Here is a 12,169-nt window from a genome sequence, read left to right on the forward strand (position 1 = left end):
GTAAATTACACACAGTCCAGGGACAGAAACAGTACCTAGTGGAAATATGGGAAGAAGAAAAAGAGATGGAAATCATTCTCCCACTAAAAATAAAGTACTACAGGATTTAGAGTGAAATGAAGAAAACAGATACCCAGATCAAGACTCCAACAAAACAAAGATAATCTACACCAAGGAACCCAATGAAGACCACAAGAACAACCTGAAAGAAGAAATCCTACAAGTAATTAACAAGAATTTCATAGAGATGTTACTAGACATGGTCAACCAAAACTTACAGGAGCCACTCAAGAAATTCCAAGAGAACAAAAACAAAGAATATGAGAAAACACAGAAACAAATAAATGAAATCATAAAAGTCCTAAATAAACACCCAACTGCAACTGAGATCACAATAAATATAGAGATAAATGAATTAAGGGTAAAATTTGACAATATTGTAGAGGAAGTAACTCATGATATGGAAAACCTCAGAAAAAATAATGAAACAGAAATGCAAAACAAAATGGAAAGCCACTCCATCAGAATAGAACAAACAGAAGACAGAATCTCAGAACTTGAAGATGAAAGGGAATTAAAGGAGAAACTGAAGAACTATTAGTTAAACAACTCAAGACCTGTGAAAAGAAAATGAAAGAACTCATTGACTCCATTAAAAAAACAAACCTGATAATCATAGGCATTGAAGAAGAAGAAAAGGGGCAAGCAAAAGGAATGGGTAATATATTCAACAAAATAATAACAGAAAATTTCTGAAATTGATAGAAAACTATGTCCATTCAGGGAAAGGAAGCCTCCAGAATACAGAACAGACCTGACCAAAATAGAACCACCCCATGTCATATTATCATCAAAACAACAAGTAAAGAGACTAGAGAAAGTGTATTGAAGGTTTTAAGAGAGAAATAACATACAAAGGTACACCCATCAAAATCACAGCAGACTTCTCAACAGAAACAATAAAAAAAAGAAGAGCATGAAGTGAGGTTTTCCAAGTACTGAATGAAAATAACTTCAAACTTAGGATACTCTACACAGCAAAACTATCATTCAAAAGAGATGAAACAATAAAAGTCTTCCATGATAAGCAGACACTCAAACAATATATGACCACCAAGCTGCCATTACAAAAGATTCTCCAAGGATTTCTGCACTCAGAAAATGAAAGCAAACAAAACCATGAAAGGGCAGGCAATACCAAACCACAGGATAAGAAAAGGCAAGAAAGTTAAAAGTAACATTGATTCAGCCATACACAATCAAACCCTTAATCATCAAAGATAATTACATGACAGTGATCAACACATAATTATCAATGCTAACATTGAATGTTAATGGACTAAGTTCCCCCATCAAAAGACACCATTTGGAAAACTGGATTAAAAAGGAAGATCCAACAATCTGCTGCCTACAGGTGACCAACCTTACTGAGAGAAATAAGCAATGGCTGAGAGTAAAAGGGTGGAAGAAGATTTACCAAGCCAATGGTCACTGAAAACAGACAAGAATAGCAATATATATCTCGAACAAAGTAGACTTCAAACCAATACTGATCAAATGAGATAAAGAAGAACACTCCATTCTAATAAAAGGGGAAATACACAAAAAGGAAATAACAATTATCAACCTATATGCACCCAATGTCAATGCACCCAGTTTTATCAAACATACTCTGAAGGACCTAAAACATATATGAACTCCAACACATTCATAGTGGGAGACCTTAAAACTCCCTTATCACCAACAGATAGGTTACCCAAACAAAAATTAATAAAGAAATCCTAGAACTAAATTGCACCATAGATTAAATGGATTTAGTTGATGTCTACAGATTATTTCATCCAACTTCTGCACAATATATATTCTTCTCAGCAGCCCATGGAACCTTCTCCAAAATTGATCATATCTTAGTGCATAAAGCAAGCCTCAGCAAATATAAGGAGATAAAATTATCCCATGCATTCTATGTGACCATAATGTATTAAAACCAGAAATCAACAACAAAAACATTAGTAAAAAACATGCAAACAATTTTAAGATGAACAACACATTGCTCAATGATCAATGGGTCATTGAGGAAATAAAACAGGACATTAAAAGATTCCAGGAAGTTAATGAAACTGAAAACAAGATGTAACAGAACCTATGGGACACAGCAAAGGCAGTCCTGAGAGGAAAGTGTACAGCCATGAGTGCATATATTAAAAGGACAGAAAGGTCTCAAATCAATGACCTAATACTACAGCTCAAACCCCTAGAAAAACAAGAAAAAGCAAATCCCAAAAAAAGCAGAAGGAAAGAAAAAATTAAAATAAGGGCAGAAATCAATGAAATAGAAACAAACAAACAAAAAAAGCATACATAGAATCAATGTAACAAAAAAGCTGGTTCTTTGAAACAATAAATAAGATTGACAGACCCCTGGCAAACCTGACTAAAATGAGGAGAGGAAAAACCCAAATCAGTAAATTCAGAAATACAAAAGTGGGGATAACAACAAACACCATGGAAATCCAGGAAATCATCAGAGACTACTCTGAGAGCATGTACTCTAATAAATTTGAAAATCGTGAAGAAATGGACAAATTTCTAGAAACTTACAAGTACCCAAAACTGAACCAAGAAGATATTAATCATCTGAATAGATCTTTAACACAAAAAGAAATTGAAGCAGCAATGAAGAGCCTCCCCCAAAAGAAAAGTTCAGGACCTGATGGATTCACTGCTGAATTCTATCAGACATTCATAGAAGAATTGATACCAACCCTCCTTAAACGGTTCCATGAAATAGAAAGGGAAGTAACACTAACTCATTTTAGGAAGCAAATATTACTCTCATCCCAAAACTAGACAAAGACACCTCCAAAAAGGAGAAAAGGCCAATTTCCTTAAAGAATGTCCATGAAAATATACTTAATAAAATAATGGCATACAGAATCCAACAACCCATCATAAAGATCATTCCAAATGACCAGGTTGGCTTCATCCCAGGGATGCAGGGGTGCTTCAACATACGTGAATCAATAAATGTAATATAGCACATTTGTATGCCATTTCTTGTCCTGGACCTCAGTGACCAGAGCCAGAAAAAATTAGTTGATGACCAAGTGTGTGCTCAATAGTCACTTTAATGAACATTACTTCTGATTTTTATAAACTCCTTTTTCACAGAGAGCATTTGGTCAGAAAAAGAATGCCAAGTATTACATGGCAAGCTTACATTAGTACAGGGAAGCACAGTTAAAATTAACTCTTTGTTATGTCCCCTTTAAAATGGGAACAGAGAAGCAGAAGAAGCACATGGTCAGCATAACTTTTCTTATTTATATCTGAAGGACACGAAGCTATCTGGGGAATCTTGATCATTGTTTTTCTGGATGTTTGGTTCTGTGATCTTTGCCTCAGTTCCTTAGAGCTTTCTCACAAGGCCAGATACCAACTCACACAGGCATGGTCCCACTGCCTGCTCCAACACACATTAATAGAAACAAAGACAAAAACCACTTGATCATCTCAATATATGAAGAAAAAGCCTTCGACAATATCCAACACCATTACATGATAAAAGTTCTAAGAAAATTAGGAATAGAAGAAATGTACCTCAACATTGTAAAGGCTACATATGACAAACCAGTTGCCAACATCATACTTAATGGTGAAAAACTGAAACCATTCCCCCTAAAATCAGGAATGAGACAAGGGTGCCCACTATCTCCATTCATATTCAACATAGAACTGGAATTTCTATTCAGAGCAATTAGGCAAGAAGAAGAAATAGAAGGAATACAAATAGGTAAAGAAACTGTCAAAATATCCTTATTGGAGATGATATGATCCTATATATGAAAGACCCACAAAACACTACCCAAAGACTCTTAGACACCATTACCAGCTACAGAAAGATGGCAGGGTACAAATCAACTTACAAAAATCATTAGCTGTTCTATACACCAACAATGAAAAAACTGAGAAGGAATACATGGAAAAAATTCCATTCACAATAGCCTGAAAATAAAACCAAATACCTAGGAGTAAATTTGACAAAGGATGTAAATGACCTCTACAAGGAGAATTACAAACTCCTGAAGAAAGAGATCGAGGAAGATTACAGAAGATGGCAAGATCTCCCATGATCATGCATTGGTAGAATCAACATAGTAAAAATGGCTATACTACCAAAAGCAATCTACATGTTTACTGCAATTCCCATTAAAATCCTAATGACATTCATCACACAGATTGAAAAATCTACCCTAAAGTTCATTTGGAAGCACAAGAGACTGCGAAGAGACAAGGCAATTCTCAGCAAAAAGAGCAATGCTAGAGGTATCACAATACCTGACTTTAAACTATATTACAAATCAATAGCAATAAAAACAGCATGGTACTGGGAAAATAACAGACATGAAGGCCAGTGGAACAGAATATAGGACCTGGATATGAACTGACACAACTATACCCACCCTAATTTTTGACAAAGGTGCCAATAATATACAATGGAGAAAAGACAGCCTCATCAACAAATGTTGCTGGGATAAGTGGTTACCCATCTGCAAGAAACAGAAACCAGATCAATGTAAATCACCCTGTTATTGTATTATCTCAAATTGGATCAAGGACCTAAATATCACACCCAAAACTCTGAAGTTTGTACAGGAAGGAGCAGAAAACTCTCTGGAACTAACAAGTATAGGCAAAGACTTCCTCAATAGAACCTCAGCAGCCCAGCAACTAACAGAAAGGATGGACAAATGGGACTTCATAAAATTAAAAAGTTTCTGCACAACAAAAGAAATGGTCTCTAAACTGAAGAGACCACTCACAGAGTGGGAGAAAATATTTGCCAGCTATACATCAGACAAGGGACTGATAATCAGAATATACAGGGAACTTAAGAAACTAAACTCTCCTAAAATCAATTAACCAATTAAGAAATGAGCCACTGAACTAAACAGAACTTTCTCAAAAGAAAAAATTCAAATGTCTAAAAAGTACATGAAAAAATGCTCAGCATCTCTAGACATGAAGGAAATGTAAATCAATACCACACTAAGGTACCACCTTACCCCTGCTAGAATAGCCATCATCAAAAACACCACCAACAATATGTGTTGGTGAAGATGTGGGAAAAAAGGAACCCTGGTACACAGCTGGTGGGAATGCAAGTTGGTGCAAGCACTCTGGAAAAAAATTTGGAGGCTTGTTTAAAATCTAAATATAGATCTGCCATAGGAGCCAGCAATCCCACTCTTAAGGATATACCCAAAAGAATGCAACAGAGGTTACTCCAGAGGCACCTCCACACCCATGTTTATTGCAGCAGTATTCACAATAGCCAAATTATGGAAATAGCCATGTTGCCCCATTACTGATAAATGGATTAAGAAAATGTGATTTTATACACAATGGAATTTTACTCAGCAGCAATCCCACTCTTAAGGATATATCCAAAAGAATGCAACAGAGGTTACTCCAGAGGCACCTCCACACCCATGTTTATTGCAGCAGTATTCACAATAGCCAAATTATGGAAATAGCCATGTTGCCCCATTACTGATAAATGGATTAAGAAAATGTGATTTTATACACAATGGAATTTTACTCAGCCATGAAGAAGAATGATATCATTTGCAGGTAAATGGATGGAACTGGATTGCATCATTCTGAGTGAGGTCAGCCAGGCTCATAAAACCAAATATCATATGTTCTTCCTCACATGCAGAATTTAGATCTAGGACAAATGCAGCAATGTGGTTGGACTTTGATCAAATGACAAGGGAAGGCACATAAGGGAGATATAAGAATAGGTAGAAAACCCAAAACATCAAAACATTTGATGTCCCCATTCCGGAGGAGATAATACAGAAACCTTAAAGTGACAGAGGTTATCATGAGAAGGGGATCAGTAACCAGTTTAAAGATTACTTAGAGATGAATTAACATGGGTTATAACACATGTGTACACGAAAGCAATGCTAGGAATATTTCTGTATAGCTCTCCTTAACTCTTCTAGCAAAAATGCTTTGTCTTCCTTATTAGGCTTGTCTTTTCTTCAACAAAATTAGTAATAAAGGCAGAACAGGACCTGCCTGGAACTGAGGACAGGAAGGTGGGGGAGGGGAGCCATGGGGAGAAATGACTCAGAAATGTATGCACATGTGAATAAATGAATAATTTTTTAAAAGAACTACAAAGGGCAGGAGAGAAAAATAAATCTTTTCTGGGTTTGGGTATCAGTGAGAGGGGTTGGCACAAGAAAAGGATATTTAGCATGCATATGTTAGATGTATTTTATATCCATATATGAAAATAGAAAAATAAACCTTGTTGAAATTGTCCCAATAATGGAGGGAAGGCTTAAATATATGCACAAGAATAGGTAAATGGATGATGAAATTATGGTGCACTTACACAATGAAATATTATTCATCCATAGGAAGACTGAAATTATGTCATTTGCAGAAAAATGAAAGGAACTGCAATCATTAGATTAAGCAAAATAAGCTAGACTCAGAAAGACAAATATGTGTTTTCTCTCATATGTCAAAAACAAATAAGAGTGTACAAAGTGTAATATTTGCTATTTCTAGAGTCAGGAAGAAGGGAGAGGGGAACATAGACCCCTATGTATTCTAAGTTTGATTGAAGTGTATTGTATGTAATCATGAAAATACTGTAGTGAAATTCACTTTTATAAAGTAAGTGAATCCAGTTAATATGAAAATGAAAAGCTGAAGTTTCACATGTTGAATAAATCAAAATTATTTATTGATCTTTTTATGAATCAAAATTATTGTGCCTAAACTTGGAAATCTTCACCTAATATATGATCACCAAAATATTCTCCCTGTTTTCTATAATATTTTTACATTTTGGATTCGTCTATTTAATAATTACATTTAAATGCATTTGAATTTACTTTTATTTTTAGGTTATTTATGGAGGAGAAATAAATTGGAAAAAGTGGGTAACAGGTATACCTTTCCAAGCCCCTGGAGAGTTGATGGTCCAACTGAACCCATTCGTTCCAAACCCAAGTGGCATCCCTTGTACCATGGGGGATGACTTCATTTTTGTTTATGGCAAGAAGTATAGAAACATTTTTTTGCCTGTGAATATTCAGTGTTTCTAATATAATTTGCTGAATAAACCTATCCTTTTTACTCTCAAGTATGATTGAACCTCTTCTAAAAATCAATAATGTGTGATATCATTGGTTTATTGATGTGTATTGGCATCAATACCACACTTCATTGGTTATTGTAGCTTTATCATAAGTGTTGAAGTTAGGTATCAAAGATTCTCTCTCACATTTCTTTTCCTTTTAAAAATCATTTCACCTCTTCTTTATCCATCGAATTTCCTTTTATATTATACCTTCTTATAATACCTTTTGGAATTTCTTGTGATTGCATTGAATCTATTTATCACTTTAGAGATGATTGATATTTTTGACCATTCAAACTGTTCCAATCATGCCCATTTATATATCTGCAAATTTTCTGACCTTTTGAAAATTTCCCCAACACTGTTTTTAGCTGCTAGTGCCTAATCTTCATGACTTTTTTCAAATCTATTATTTCCTTTTTGCAATGATTGAAAAATTTTAATCCTACATCCATTCCTGGGCTAAAATAAAGAAAACATCACAACAAAAGAAACTCATCAGTAAAATTAAGAAGTTTAAAACAATATACGAAAATCATTCAACTACAGGGAAGAAATGGTGAAGCTCCAGGCTAAGGCTCAAGGTTTGGAAAGTCCCTGAACAGTTGCTGGAGTTCATCCAGAATGGAAGGCTGAAAAATGTGTAGTCTGATTTTTATGAGTTATGAGAGCCTTAATAGACACTTTTTTCAAGAAGAATAGAGCTTACACTTACAGACTGGCTTCATTCTACCTGTTCAAACTAAAAAGAAGGATCTTTACTAATCTTTCATTTTCATATTTCAGGCCATAAGAGTAAAGTTTAAAATTATTATACTTAATTATAAATATTTTTTCAAATACTAACAGAATCAGATACACAAACACACACTCTGTCCTCTGGACAGATTATAATTTATACATTCATTGTACCTTGACTCATCAGAATCATCACACATGTATCCATATCAATTCATAGGACCTCATTCTCTTCAAAAGAGTGACTTCACCTTAATTTTAGACACCACCTAAGGCAAAGAGTTAATCTGCATAATTTTTCACTCCATAACTATGCTTGGTTTTAGGCAGCTTCAGACTTATTGCCAAAGGAGAATCTTTTTCAGGGCACACAATCAAGACTTTAGGTTATTTATACACTCCTGAGACTGGGTAATTGAATTTATTAGTTCATTCATATATGTAATTTCTTTTTCCAGAGATGTAAGAAGCAATCATCTGATATTGGTTATGTTTATTATATTCTTGGCTTTCCAGAAATGTTCAAAGGGTCTATGTAGACTCAATACATCCCTTCTCTCTCACATGTGGTGATTTAGGATCTTCAAAGGTATTCATTTTGTTCATATCAAAGATTATCATTGTTCAGTATACCACAATAAGGATATTCTTTAGGAAAGGTAATTCTAATCAAATTAGAAAGCCAACTACAGAAACCCCTAAAGGCAATTGAGTTAATTTATCCTTATAATTAAATTTCACTAGAATCAATTTCAGCCCTAAATATGTCTTAGCTGTAGGTTCTATAGAGGAACAGAAAAATTAGGATTTATTAAATTCTCTTATAGGAATTGAAGCCACATATCCAAAGGACTGCTGTATGTATCCTAAAGAGACAGAAAACCCAATAATTCCTTAGACAACAAAGCTGGATGCCTGAGAAGTGATACCAATATTGCAGCTCCAGTCTGAGGATGAAGTCCTGGAATCTCTGCAGAAAATCACTTATGTGAGGCCACATTAAAAGGCTGAATAGCTGGGAGTCTGAAGCATATAGTTTATGATACCCACAATAGACACACCTGTTCAGGAAGAATGGTGTTTTCTTGAGATGGATGGTTTTCCTCATTTCACATGGAAATCTACAAAATTGGAAGTTGCAAATCACATGCAGGTTAGGTGTTACCTCCTCATTTTCTGTCCCATGTGCCAATTATTCCTGGAAACACACTTACAAATACAACCAGAAATATACTTTAATAATCTCCTAGGATTCTACAAATCAACTAAGTAGACAATTAAGACTAACCACTACAATTTGAATTCACAGATGAAGGGCTTATACATGTAGAAAATATTATGAAATGTGCAAAACCTTTTCTATAATTTGTGAGTATTTAAAAGGCTTCTGTGTAAATGGTCAATATGCAAATATCAATTACACTTTTATAATGATATAGAAAGACATGTTATTAAGTAAAATTGCAGTACCAACCATTTCCAACTTTAGAAGGAAATGTGTATACCATGAGAGTAATATTTTGCATTTAATGAAAAGTATTTTTGCTAATTTTGAAAGAAGCAATTAATCTGAGATACAATGTAATTTGATGCTACAATAAAAATTTAGAGCTTGTTTATTTATGACATTTATTTTAGCTTACTCATGATACAATCATTAGATAGTATTCAATGGTACACAGAGAAACACATTAGATCTCTTTGTCATAACCTTGAAATCACAAGCAAACAAATGGATCAATGAACTATTTGCTTCCTGTAGAACTGCAATTACAGTGAATAAATGCATTAATTCCTTAACTGGTAATTAAAATGTATTGACTTATTATCATAGAAAAAGCAAAAAATAAAACCCAACAACTCCAGGTGGTTTTAAGAGCCAAGTAAACAAGGAACAACTATACAGTCTTCTGTATAGTCTATATAGACTATAAATATAAAGTAAGTTTAGATTATTTCAGAATGACCTTTTGAGTGGCTGGGCTGCCAGCCAGAGGTGCCACCCTAGCAGTGGCATCTGATTATCTGGACCTGGTGGCTGGCATGGAGTCTTCACACTATTGCCTCAAATCCCATAGAGACAGTGGCTTTGAAGATGCGACCATGAAGCTTCAAACTTAAATTGTACAATCAGAGGGTACTTCTGGAGAAGAAGCAGTGAAAGAAGTGCCTAGAGCCCCTCATAGTCCAGCCAAAGCACTTCAGGCTCTGGTGTCTGAAGCCAAGAGGTATCTAGGAGCACAGGCTTCTGGTGGATCCTCAGACCCCATATACCAATGTCATCCTCCATATTGTGTATTTAGGAAGCTCAATTCTGTGGTGGTACCCTTTTCCAAGACCTAAGAGAAGGCAGGAGGAGTCTGAGATGGACAATAAGGACCAAGTTAGCATCCTTCCAGGCACTGATGGTCTAGCTGCCTTCTTGAAACCAGATACTCACTGTTTAGAAACCAAACTGCATGTTCTCTCAGTGGGCCCCTCTGCTATGGAAGAGCACACTGAAGGAAATGTGGATGAGGAAAGTGCTCTGTACACTGCTTCCAAGATGGACCTTCAAGAAATTCTCCAAAAGCATGGTATCTCTAGTAGCTTGACCTTTGACAAGAAGACCAATGGTGAGGAAGACAGAGAAAAATAATTTTGCAATCACTGTATTCAGAAACAGAGACCCAATTCTGCATCCATCTAGAAATTAACCACAGATACAGGAGCTTTTAGTACAATAGCCTAACAAGTGAACAACCAGCTGGGAGAAGTGGAAAACTTAAAGGACTTTGCATATAGCACCCCCCTCAATCGATCACCTTAAAGTTTTGAGTAACCAGGGACAAGAAAGGAATGGATTAGTGTCTCTTCCCCACCTACTATATGCACTTGGAAAAATACAAGAACCAGAAGATATTTCTTCTTTCAGGTAGAAAGTGTAAAAAGAGCAAAACATCAAATTATCTTATCTCCACTGACCCAACAGATTTATCTCAAAAAGAGGACTGCTACATTGACAAACTTAGATCAAACCTCATGGGGACCAAGTTCGCAGTGTATGACCATGGTTTCAGTTCAGTAACAACCCAGGGCCAGGTAGAAAAGGCCCACACCCAGCAGAAGCTATCAGCCATTTGTTATGAAACAAATGGGTTTGGATTTAAAGGTCCTAGGAAGCTGTGATTATTTCATGGATGAATCTGAATCATGAATGGATCCTATTACAGCCAAGGAATGACCAGAGAGTTTGCTTTCACAATGGTAAAACAAAACCATGGAGAACTTGTTTGAACTGCTCAAGACCCCCATGTGGAACTAAAACATTCAATCCTAACACAACTTCCATGGTCGGGCCACTCAGGCATCTGTGAAGAACTTTCTGATAGTCCACGGGATTGACCCTGATTACATAGTCATGGAATTTGGATGTGTGGCAGAGGACATCTTCACACTGGACTACAACAACAATACGCTTTGTGCACTTCAGGCCTTTGCCATCAGGCTTTCAAGCTTCAACAGTAAGTTTGTTATGTGAACTATGGACAGCCAGCAGATCTAGGACTTTTCACTGCCTTCCTCACCCTGCCCCAGGATGTGGAGAACAACAGTTTGCCCCTTTTGGAATAACCAAACACCAAGTGGGTGTCCCATGTGCATGTGCATCTGTTTTTGTATCACACACATATGCATACACACACATTTTCTCTGGGCTTCAGAGACCTGGTCAGTGATCATGGCTTAGCATGGAAGAGAGACTGTTGAAAGCACAGATTGGCTATCATCCAGGGCACATCCAGGACTTATGAGGTCACTGCCCAACAGACACTGCCTCAGGAGTGAAGTTTCCATGGGATGGGGAGGTGCTCCATGGTGAGACTGCAGGCCTAGCATGCCTGAGGTCCTGAATGCAATCCCAGCACTGCAGAAGGGGTGTGTGTGTGTGTGTGTGTGTGTGTGTGTGTGTGTGTGTGTGTGATTTCCTGTGTTAGGAAATGTGCAGCAGAATCAGATTCTATGATTAAATACTTCAGTCACTTTTTTTGAAGACCTTTTCAGAGAGGTCATAGAGGGACTGTCTCAAAAATTGCATTTAGTATTCAGGACAGGAGCCTGAAAACATTTTCCACCAATGGCCTCATAGTCTCTCTCACTCTACTCACATCTGCTTTGGTAGCACAAAAGCAACCATAACCCTTTCACACAGGAATGTGGCTGAGTTCCATAAAACTTTGTTGACAAAAAGGCAGCAGGCTAGACTTGACATGTGAGCTCTGGTCT

The 12,169-nt window shown here is 36.3% G+C and overlaps 1 pseudogene; it reads left to right on the plus strand.

Annotated features, from left to right (window-relative positions):
* LOC141415478 (tubby-related protein 3-like) overlaps positions 1-11,426 on the plus strand; it is a 31,945-nt pseudogene extending 20,519 nt beyond the window's left edge.
* Positions 11,427-12,169: the final 743 nt, after the last annotated feature.

Source organism: Castor canadensis, chromosome 13 (genome assembly GCF_047511655.1).
Source record: "Castor canadensis chromosome 13, mCasCan1.hap1v2, whole genome shotgun sequence".
In the NCBI taxonomy this organism is placed as follows: domain Eukaryota; kingdom Metazoa; phylum Chordata; class Mammalia; order Rodentia; family Castoridae; genus Castor; species Castor canadensis.